Raw genomic sequence first — 10,875 nt, 5'->3', positions numbered from 1 at the left:
GCTACTACCATTTAGATAGAAGGATACATTTTATTCTTAGAAGCAGAGTGAATAGAAAAAAGAGGACTCAGAACGCCACGGTTGCACAGGACGATATTTATAAAATAAAAAAAATTCGGACAAAGTTTTTCGGCACTGGCACACGCCCTCCTCAGGTCCACAAAACAATCAAGTTGGTGCGTCCTGGTGTGTGTTGCTGTGATTTAGTAGCTTTTGTGCCTCTAAAGCACAGCAACACACACCAGGATGCCCCAACTTGATTGTTTTGTGGACCTGAGGAAGTCACGTGCCAGCAACTAAATGGGTTGTCAGGAATTTTTTTTAACCCCTTAAGGACGAAGCCCTTTTTTGCAAATCTGACCACTGTCCCTTTAAACATTAATAACTCTGGAATGCTTTTATTTATCATTCTGATTCTAAGATAGTTTATTCGTGACATATTCTACTTTAACATAGTGGTAAATTTTTGTGGTAACTTGCATCCTTTCTTGGTGAAAAATCCCCAAATTTAATGAAAAAATTACAAATTTTGCATTTTTCTAACTTTTAAGCTCTCTGCTTGTAAGGAAAATGGATATTCCAAATATTTTTTTTTGAGATTCACATATACAATATGTCTACTTTATGATTGCATCATAAAATTGACAAGTTTTTACTTTTGGAAGACACCAGAGGGCTTCAAAGTTCAGCAGCAATTTTCAAATTTTTCACAAAATTTTCAAACTCACAATTTTTCAGGGACCAGTACAGGTTTGAAGTGAATTTGAAGGGTCTTCATATTAGAAATACCCCAAAAATGACCCCATTATAAAACCTGCACCCCCCAAAGTATTCAAAATGACATTCAGTAAATGTTTTAACCCTTTAGGTGTTTCACAGGAAAAGCAGCAAAGTGAAGGAGAAAATTCAAAATCTTCATTTTTTACACTCGCATGTTCTTGTAGACCCAATTTTTGAATTTTTACAAGGGGTAAAAGGAGAAAATGTATACTTGTATGTGTAACCCAATTTCTCTCGAGTAAGCACATACCTCATCTGTCTATGTAAAGTGTTCGGCGGGCGCAGTAGAGGGCTCAGAAGGGAAGGAGCGACAAGGGGATTTTAGAGAGTAAGTTTTTCTGAAATGGTTTTTGGGGGGCATGTCGCATTTAGGAAGCCCCTATGGTGCCAGAACAGCAAAAAAAATAACACATGGCGTACCATTTTGGAAACTAGACCCCTTGAAGAACATAACAAGGAATAAAGTGAGCCTTAATACCCCACAGGTGTTTCATGACTTTTGCATATGTAAAAAAAAAATAATAATTTCACTAAAATGTTGGTTTTTCCCCCAAATTTCAAATTTTTTAAAGGGTTAATAGCAGAAAAGACCCCCCCAAATTTGTAACCCCATCTCTTCTGAGTATGGAGGTACCGCATAAGTGGACCTGAAGTGCACTGCGGACGAACTACAATGCTCAGAAGAGAAGGAGTCATATTTGGCTTTTTGAGAGCAAATTTTGCTCGGGGGGCATGTTGCATTTAGGAAGCCCCTATGGTGCCAGGACAGCAAGAAAAAAAACACATGGCATACCATTTTGGAAACTAGACCCCTTGAGGAACATAACAAGGAATAAAGTGAGCCTTAATACCCCACAGGTGTTTCACGACTTTTGCATATGTAAAAAAAAAAAATCCCAAAAATTTTGGTTTTCCCCCAAATTTCACATTTTTTAAGGGTTAATAGCAGAAAAAGCCCCCCACAATTTGTAACCCCATCTCTTCTGAGTATGGAGGTACCCCATAAGTGGACCTGAAGTGCACTGCGGGCGAACTACAATGCTCAGAAGAGAAGGCGTCATATTTGGCTTTTTGAGAGCAAATTTTGCTCGGGGGACATGTCACATTTAGGAAGCCCCTATGGTGCCAGGACAGCAAAAAAAAAACACATGGCATACTCTTTTGGAAACTAGACCCCTCACAGAATGTAATGAGGTGTACAGTGAGCATTTACCCCCACTGGTGTCTGACAGATCTTTGGAACAGTGGGCTGTGCAAAATTTTTCATTTTCACGGACTACTGTTCCAAAGATCCGTCAGACACCTGTGGGGTGTAAATTCTCACTGCACCCCTTTTTACATTCCGTGAGGGGTGTAGTTTCCAAACTGTGGTCACATGTGGGTGTGTTTTTTTTTGTGTTTGTCAGAACCGCTGTAACAATCAGCCACCCCTGTGCAAATCACTTCAAATGCACATGGCGCACTCTCCCTTCTGGGCCTTGTTGTGCGCCCCCAGAGCACTTTGCGCCCACATATGGGGTATCTCTGTACTCGGGAGAAATTTTGTTACAAATATGGGGGGCGTTTTTCCCTTTTACCTCTTGTGAAAATGAAAAGTATAGGGCAACACCAGCATGTTAGTGTAAAAATGTTTATTTTTTTACACTAACATGCTGGTGTAGACCCCAACTGTTCCTTTTCATAAGGGGTAAAAGGAAAAAAGCCCCCCAAAATTTGTTAGGCAATTTCTCCCGAGTACGGCGATACCCCATATGTGACCCTATTCTGTTGCCTTGAAATACGACAGGGCTCCAAAGTGAGAGCTCCATGCACATTTGAGGCCTGAATTAGGGACTTCCATAGGGGTGGACATAGGGGTATTCTATGCCAGTGATTCCCAAACAGGGTGCCTCCAGCTGTTGTAAAACTCCCAGCATGCTTGGACAGTCAATTGCTGTCCAGAAATGCTGGGAGTTTTTGTTTTGCAACAGCTGGATGCTCCATCTTAGAAACACTGCTGTACAATACGCTTTTCATTTTTATTGGGGAGGGGGGTGGTGGGGGGGCAATGTACGTGTGTTTATGTAGTGTTTTACTCTTTATTTTATGTTAGTGTAGTGTAGTGTTTTTAGGTTACATTCACACTGGAGGCAGATTACACTGAGTCTCCCGCTAGGAGTTTGAGCTGCGGCGGAAATTTTGCCGCAGCTCAAATTTGTAGTGGGAACTCACTGTAATCTGCCGCCAGTGTGAATGTAGCCTGTACATTCACATGGGAGGGGGGTCAAAACTACAACTCCCAGCATGCACTGACAGACCATGCATGCTGGGAGTTGTAGTTTTGCAACAACTGGAGGTACACTGGCTGGAAAACCTTGAGTTAGGTTCTATGACCTAACTCAGTATTTTCCAACCAGTGTGCCTCCAGCTGTTGCAAAACAACAACTCCCAGCATGTACTGATTGCGGAAGGGCATGCTGGGAGATGTAGTTATGCAATGGCTGGAGGCACGCAAGTACAACTCCCAGCATGCCAAGACAGCCTTATGCTGTTCCTGAATGCTGGGAGTTGTAGTTTTGCAAGATTTAGAGGGGTTCAGGTTGTAAATCACTGTCCAGTGGTCTCAAGACTGTGGCCCTCCAGATGTTGCAAAACTACAACTCGCAGCATGCCCAGACAGCAAACTGCTGTCTGGGCATGCTGAGAGTTGTAGTTTTACAACATCTGGAGGGCCATGGTTTAGAGACCACTGTAAACTGCGGCCCTCCGGATGTTGCTAGACAACAACTCACCTAGCAGGACCCGGAAGTATTGCTGCCACCGCCGCACGTGGGGGAGGATCGCGCTCGGGGATCCGGGATCCAGGTAAGGGACCTTCGGCGCCGACCTTCCCTGGACAGTTCCCCCGTTTTGCCCGGACACCGATAGGTGGGCAAAGCGGGGGAACCGAACTTTAACCCCCCTCCCCCGGTTTGCTATCGGTCGGTCGCTCGGCCGACCAATAACAGGGATAGGAGGGGTGGCACCCCTGCCACCAAACTCCTATCCCTTCAGGTGGATCGAGGGTGTCTCGGATACCCCCGATCCCTCTTGTTTTCCGGGTCACCATTGACCCGTATGACCCGGAATCGCGCAGATCGCAGGTCTGAATTGACCTGCGATTTGCGCGCATCGTGGTCATGTGGGGGCGATGTGCCGGGATGCCTGCTGTTAGATAACAGCAGTCATCCCGGCCCGATCACCACTACCGGTGACGCGGCGCTCCCGGAACTCCGCAACGTACATGTACGTCGCCGCACGCCAAGTGACACTTTGCGGCGCCGTACATGTACGTCGCTCGTCGTGAAGGGGTTAAATAAATATCGTCCTGTGCAACCGTGGGGTTCTGAGTCCCGTCATTGCTAGCAGAAGCGCTCCACCCATTTTCCCTCTTTTTTCTATTCACTCTACTCGGGGATCCGGGATCCAGGTAAGGGACCTTCGACGCCGACCTTCCCTGGACAGTTCCCCCGTTTTGCCCGGACACCGATAGGTGGGCAAAGCGGGGGAACCGAACTTTAACCCCCCTCCCCCGGTTTGCTATCGGTCGGTCGCTCGGCCGACCAATAACAGGGATAGGAGGGGTGGCACCCCTGCCACCAAACTCCTATCCCTTCAGGCGGATCGAGGGTGTCTCGGACACCCCCGATCCCTCTTATTTTCCGGGTCACCATTGACCCGTATGACCCGGAATCGCGCAGATCGCAGGTCTGAATTGACCTGCGATTTGCGCGCATCGTGGTCATGTGGGGGCGATGTGCCGGGATGCCTGCTGTTAGATAACAGCAGTCATCCCGGCCCGATCACCACTACCGGTGAGGAGGCGCTCCCGGAACTCCGCAACGTACATGTACGTCGCCGCGCGCCAAGTGACACTTTGCGGCGCCGTACATGTACGTCGCTCGTCGTGAAGGGGTTAAATAAATATCGTCCTGTGCAACCGTGGGGTTCTGAGTCCCGTCATTGCTAGCAGAAGCGCTCCACCCATTTTCCCTCTTTTTTCTATTCACTCTACTCGGGGATCCGGGATCCAGGTAAGGGACCTTCGGCGCCGACCTTCCCTGGACAGTTCCCCCGTTTTGCCCGGACACCGATAGGTGGGCAAAGCGGGGGAACCGAACTTTAACCCCCCTCCCCCGGTTTGCTATCGGTCGGTCGCTCGGCCGACCAATAACAGGGATAGGAGGGGTGGCACCCCTGCCACCAAACTCCTATCCCTTCAGGCGGATCGAGGGTGTCTCGGACACCCCCGATCCCTCTTATTTTCCGGGTCACCATTGACCCGTATGACCCGGAATCGCGCAGATCGCAGGTCTGAATTGACCTGCGATTTGCGCGCATCGTGGTCATGTGGGGGCGATGTGCCGGGATGCCTGCTGTTAGATAACAGCAGTCATCCCGGCCCGATCACCACTACCGGTGACGAGGCGCTCCCGGAACTCCGCAACGTACATGTACGTCGCCGCGCGCCAAGTGACACTTTGCGGCGCCGTACATGTACGTCGCTCGTCGTGAAGGGGTTAAATAAATATCGTCCTGTGCAACCGTGGGGTTCTGAGTCCCGTCATTGCTAGCAGAAGCGCTCCACCCATTTTCCCTCTTTTTTCTATTCACTCTACTTCTACATTTCCGTACCCTTGTGGATACGGACAAGGGAAAGTGATCTGCATACTGCACTTATCCCACCCACCACACAACCCCCACAGGGTCTTGCTTGTTCTGTTGGACTACCCCAGTGGATCAAGTGTGACACCCAAGACGAGGTGGTGGGTTCTGTCCATTTTTTTTCCCCTACAACAGCACAACAAAGAGCGCCCTTTTTTTTTCTTTCTGTCTTTGCATTTTATTCTTAGACTAACCCCTTTAAATGGGACCTCTTGTTTTGTTGCAGGATACAAGTTCTAACTGCTAAAGTAAGCAGTATACAGGAGTGCCGGAAGTCCCATAGACTTGTATGGCAATACACTTGTAAAGCAAGTCTATGGCACTTTTAGTAATTCCGTATACTGCTCTGTTTAGCAGCAGTCTACAGAGTTACCAAAAGTTTGACCTTGTATCCTGTGGATGCAACAAATTGAAAAGTAACCTTTAAAAACTATAAACTTAAACTCTTTAAATATGTTATTTTCCATATGTTATTAACCATATATACCGAGACTTACAAAGCTATTTCACATACAAAATAATGAGGTCTACAACATACATTGACGTTGCCACCACTTACATACTTTAGAGATCATAGAAATTACATAGAATTTTCATAATTATGTAATGACTAATGCTCTATATATTGTAACCTATCACATAAAACGATATCCTGCTACAGAATTTATTAATCATGGTTGGGAATTTTACTAAAGTTCATCTGCAAGTATAATTTTCCTGATAAAGAATATCGAATCAATCTTCATGTAGCAGTGTCCAGTCATTACTGATCTTGAGTTACAGACTGTGAAATGGTCCAGTGCTGCATTAATAATTCTGCAGATTTCGAGCTGAAATCTCCCATCTGCTGGCAAGTGAAACCTCCAGAAATTCATTGTGGGAGAATTCGATTGAATCAGCCATCAAATTCATTTCAGATTCAATGGCCAATTCGAGTTTGTAGAAAAGCAGGGACTCCTGTCAAAAGACAAATGGGGAGATTTATTAAAACCTGTCCAGAAGAAAAGTTGCCCAGTTGTCCATAGCAACCAATCAGATTGCATCTTTTATTTTTAACAAGGCCTCTGCAAAATGAAAGAAGCAATCTGATTGGTTGCTATGGGCAACTGGGTAACTTTTAATTTGCACAGGTTTTGATAAATCTCCCCCAAAGTTCCTGCCTTACCTAAGTACACTAAGCAGCAAGGCTTAGGGTATGTTCACATGGCGGAATGTCCGTGCGGAATTCTTCCAGACTATTCGACAGGGATATTCCACTGGGAAATAACTTTCCATCTATAAGACAGTGTATTTCTGAGTGGTCCTAGCGCCCACTGAATCATACAAATGTGCAGAATGTCCACCCGGATATTCCGCACATTTTACACCATGTGGATATGGCCTTAGATTCTATTCTCACGGCAGAATTTCCACTTGCATAATTCCACTTTCAATTAAAGCCCATAGACCTCTATGGTATTCCGCACCCCCATTCACACTTCTAAATTTCCGCTTGTGGAATTCAGAAGTGTGAATGGGAGTGCGGAATCCCATAGAATTCTATAGGCTTTAATTTGAGGCGGAATTCCGCAAGTAGAAATTCTGCTTTGTGAATAGACCCTTATACTAGGTTCACACTACTGAAGTTCCACCTGTCTGCTTGCAAAAGTTTGGTAGAGTAATTTCCGCCTCCAAAGCCTATTTTCAGTCAATCTGCCTCTATTCTGCGTTTGGTAAAAATCGGCCTTCAAATGAGAACCCCATTGATGTCAATGGGATTCTGCTGCAAAAATCCATCTGAAGAAAGAGCACCACCCTTCTTCAGGCAGAAATTTGAAAGGGGGAATTCCTCTCACAAATTCTGGTTAAAAAATTCTGAAGTGGGAATGGGTGCACGGAAAACCCATTGACTCGCATGCACATTTTAGAAAGTAGAATTTCTGACTACAATTTCAAAGCGGAATTGCAGGTGGAATTTCAGTAGTGTGAACCTAGCCTTACTCTGCACCCGGCCCAGCAAATGCAGTGAATGTAAGTGCTAATACATACAACATAGCAGCTTGCCTCCAGGTAGCCCGACCCATTTCCTGGGCTCTGGATTTTGCTTAAAGGGGTACTCCGCTGCCCTGTGTCGGAAGCTCCGCTCCCCAGCATCCGGAAGTTTATTGTTCCGGGCGCTGTGTGCGGGCTTACGTGTTTAAGGCTGCCCCTCGTGACGTCACGCCCGCCCCCTTCATGACGTCACGCCCGCCCCCTCAGCAAAAGTCTATGGGAAGGGGGCGCGATGGCCGTCACGCCCCCTTCCCATAGACTTTCGTTGAGGGGGCGGGTGTGACTTCACGAAGGGGGCGGGCGTGACGTCACAAGGGGCAGCCTTGAACACGGAAGCCTGCACACAGTGTCCGGAACAATAAACTTCCGGACGCTGGGGAGAGGAGCTTCCGACACAGGGCAGCGGAGTACCCCTTTAATAGGCTTATCTCCTTGGAGTAGACAATGGCAACTCACAAGAAGCGTATAGCAGCAGTACCAGGAGCTGAGGGCTGATTTATTTGTATTTTTTTTAAAATAAAATTTAAGAAAAACAGTTCATGAATCCCATTCCTACCCGATTTTATGAGGACCGGTGCAAACCAGCTGAATCTCCTTCCCCCCCTGCTTAGAGTAGAAACTAAGTAGTAATATAAAATGAAGAAATATTTCCCATTATATTATTGGAGCACCTTTAAGGACCGGCTCTAGGTATAATAGCACCAGAGGAGTAACTTGAACCTTTTGGCCCATGAGCAAAGCTTGAATCAGGGTCCTTAAACCATAATATCACATTGCTAGTAATGGTGCCCTCCTATGTTGTTATTGGTCCCCATCAGGCACCTCCAATAGTTTTGCCCCTAAACAGCACTCTTTTTAAGATGTTGTGTAATCCACCTGGTGTTAGTAAATGTGCCCAGAGAGCTCGAACAAACATGATTGTATTATAAATATACAGTTTATAGAATTACTCAAGGCTCTTACATACGTTTTATATAAAGTTGTAGCTGAATAGGAATGTTACATTCAACAAATGTATTGTTAACAGAAAGAAATAACATTCTTGTTTTGCTCTCCACATATCTCTAGTTAAAGCATGTTTTTATAACCAAATTGCACACTGCAGCATGAATAGCATTGCATTATATTAGCTGAAATGGCTTGTTATAGATGTTAAAAGGTGGGACTCGGAGGGACTCTCTTGGGGCAGCTAAGTAATTCTGGAAAGCGGTGGTGGATTACCTGTACCAGGATTAGGTATGGCGTTGGCGCACCATCTCTGGGCTGCAGCGCACCAGCACAGTGCTCTACACACTTGGCGTATGCAATCTGCATTGTATAAACATAGTTGGTCACTTACACAATAGTTTCTGTGGTACCCGATTGGAACAGCATGGAGCACCACACATAATTGACCGAAGTCCACTGCTCCATTTACTGAATAGTAAGCCAGTGATGCTTTATAGTGTTGAGCGGCATAGGCCATATTCGAATTCGCGAATATTCGCGAATATATGGACGAATATTCGTCATATATTCGCGAATATTCGCATATTCGTTATATTCTCATTTTATTTTCGCATATGCGAACATTCGCGTATGCGAAAATTAGCATATGTGAATATTAGCATATACAAAATTAGCATACGCGAAAATTCGCATATGCGAAAAGTAGCATATGCTAATTTGCGCATATGCGAATTTTCGCGTGCCAGTCTCACACAGTAGTATTACAGCCTTCTTTACACCACACAAGCTGGAAGCAGAGAGGGGTGATCACTGTGATGTGTGCTGTGAAGAAAAAAATAAAAAACGAATATTCGTAATTACGAATATATAGCGCTATATTCGCGAAATTCGCGAATTCGCGAATATGCGATATTCGCGAATAATATTCGAATTGCGAATGTTCGCGAGCAACACTAATGCTTTATGCAATTTGGTGCACCTTCTGCTTCTAAACAGGACACCCTTTGCCTCCCCAGATACAGTGTAACCAAGCTAAGCAAACAATATCAGGGGCTTACTTAAGAGAAGTGGAGTGGCATCAAAGATTCGCTCTAGTTAAGGGGGAAGAATTTAAAAAAATATGCAAGGTAGCACAGACACCTGTCAAAGACAGCTGTCCCCACTCATTGTAAAATTCACTATGCTGATAGCACAATGCATTTCATCAAAGATGTATCATGCCAGCTATAAAGTTGCAGCTGGCTAAATCTATAGCCTAGTAAGGTATTATGAGTTAATATGGGGGTGGGGGTACAAATATATATATATATATATATATATATATATATATATATATATATATTTTTTTTTTTTTTTTGTTCTGCTTTTTGACACAGCAGAACAATCCATTATTTTGAATGGGCACTGTGTAGTACTCCAGTTTTCCTGTGGCATTGCTGCAGAACAATTGTACACTAAGGGCCCATTCCACTCTGAATCAATTACATTGGAATTAATTTGATCTCAATAGGATTCGGCTGCTCAGTATACACTGTAAAGTTCAGTAGCAGAACTTTCAACGCTAATTCAGATTCCATTGAACATATCATTTCTTTTGCCAGAATTTGCCCTGAAAAGGGCTTTGATTTCTGAAGCTATTTTTGCTGTACAATTCTGCGTGAAATAAGTGTAGATTTTGGGCTGCACTGATTCTGTAAGGAAATTCAGCACGGAAATTACTCCTTGAATTTCCTCAGTGTGCAGAGTCCTTTCTGCCAGAGATCCCCACAGATTATAGTTGATCATTGGGGCTGCAAGCAGGGGGACACTTTGGAATCTTCTTATTGTTAAAGGGGTAGTCGTGGAGCCTAACGTATCTCCAATCCACAGGATAGGGGATAAGTGTCTTATCAGGACTTGTCAGTCCCCAGAGGGCTCCTGCCTCCATCTTCAGAGACATTGTTTGTGTTATGGGCCATCACACAAGTGCACCTCTCTAGGAGGGGGCAGAAGTACTCCAAAGTCTGATAAGTAGCCCTGTACACGAGATCAAAGGGGTCAGACCACCACCTCCTGATCAGACAGGTATCTCCTATCCTGTGGATAGTGGATAAGTTAGGCTACCCAGAGTACCCCTTTAAAGGATCCTTTTAGCGAGCAGGGATATGCCAAATCGGAGAACTTTTCATTTTTGAATGCGCCACCAGAAAGATATTCTAGTCATTGCAGTGTATTTAAGAAATTGGTATTTCGTAATATATTCAAGACCTTCTCTTTGCCTTTTCTCTGACAATGATCTCCAGTGCGTTACCTTGCTTAATTGGGAACATGTAATGATTAATCTGGCTCCTACATAAGAGCTGTAACAAGGCATGATGGAAGACTATTTTCAGGAAAGCCCAGTGATTTCAGCCTAATAAGGGAACACAACAAGAAGATGAGATGGCAAATTAC

The sequence above is a fragment of the Hyla sarda genome, chromosome 6 (genome assembly GCF_029499605.1).
Source record: "Hyla sarda isolate aHylSar1 chromosome 6, aHylSar1.hap1, whole genome shotgun sequence".
Classification (NCBI taxonomy): domain Eukaryota; kingdom Metazoa; phylum Chordata; class Amphibia; order Anura; family Hylidae; genus Hyla; species Hyla sarda.
This window is presented reverse-complemented; position numbering follows the sequence as displayed.